The sequence below is a fragment of the Egretta garzetta genome, unplaced genomic scaffold (assembly GCF_000687185.1).
Source record: "Egretta garzetta isolate BGI_Z169 unplaced genomic scaffold, ASM68718v1 scaffold427, whole genome shotgun sequence".
Lineage (NCBI taxonomy): Eukaryota > Metazoa > Chordata > Aves > Pelecaniformes > Ardeidae > Egretta > Egretta garzetta.
This window is the reverse complement of record NW_009260345.1, coordinates 378,333-379,223: the sequence shown is the minus strand read 5'-3', so window position 1 is coordinate 379,223 and position 891 is coordinate 378,333. Positions and strand designations below refer to the sequence as shown.

The 891-nt window shown below is 58.0% G+C and overlaps 1 protein-coding gene across 2 annotated transcripts in view; it reads right to left on the bottom strand.

Moving 5' to 3' along the window:
• The window catches only part of LOC104129751 (sodium- and chloride-dependent GABA transporter 2), a 34,609-nt gene that overhangs the window by 27,727 nt on the left and 5,991 nt on the right, over positions 1-891 (bottom strand). The gene's annotated exons all lie outside the window — the stretch shown is intronic.

The window sequence follows — 891 nt, the reverse complement described above, 5'->3', positions numbered from 1 at the left end:
CCCAGCCACTAAACCCATTTTTCCTGCGTGGACCTTTTCTGTGCCGGTGAGATGCGAACTGGCTCTGGGTCGGGTCGGCAGGGGTGTATGGGAAAGAACAATCCCAGTGCACAAGTAGACTCAAAACCCAAGAGATTTCATTAAGAAGCTTAGCTAGCATGCAGGGGCAAGGAGAGGGAAAGGGGGCTTCAGGGAGGGGCCAGAAGTCCCACCCCACACTCATCCCAGTAGGGCACAGAGCCACAGGGGTGCTTCTTGCAAAAAAAAAAAAAAATGGCAATCAACCAAACAGACAGGGATGGCATCTTGGCAGCTGCCTGCGGGCAAACAGGAGCTGAAGGGACGCTGATACCTGGCAGCCGCAGGGGAACGACGAGCACCTGCCCACATGCCCTCCCCTACCAGCAAATGGAAGTTGGCAAGGGCAAAGGGCAGGGGAAAGGGTTGTATCGGCACCATCCCCTCTCCCCCCAACTCGCGCGCAATCGTACTATCGCAGAAGCAGAGCCTATTTCCAAGAGAGGTTGTTCTCATATAAAAGTGTGCATTTAACTAAACGGCAGCCAGGGGATCCCCAGGGAGGTCTCTGCAGCAGCAGGCCGAGCTCTCCGGCCTGGGTTTCCTTGTCACCTTCCTCGGCACCTCGGCTTGCCTCAGGCCGTGCAAGTCTATCTGGGGGTGTCTTGACATGCGGGCTGTGAAATAATGCCAAAATTATGGTGGGGCGAAGGAGGGATTTGCAGGGACATGTTTGGGCTGGGGGCTGTGACCTGCTCTGCTCCCCTCACCCCCCAGGTTTGGGGGGGGTGAAGAGGCAGGGTGGGACGACCCCGACGCCAGCCCCACTGCCGCTTCCCATCGCCTTCCAGCTGCGCAGGCAGAGAGGGCGAC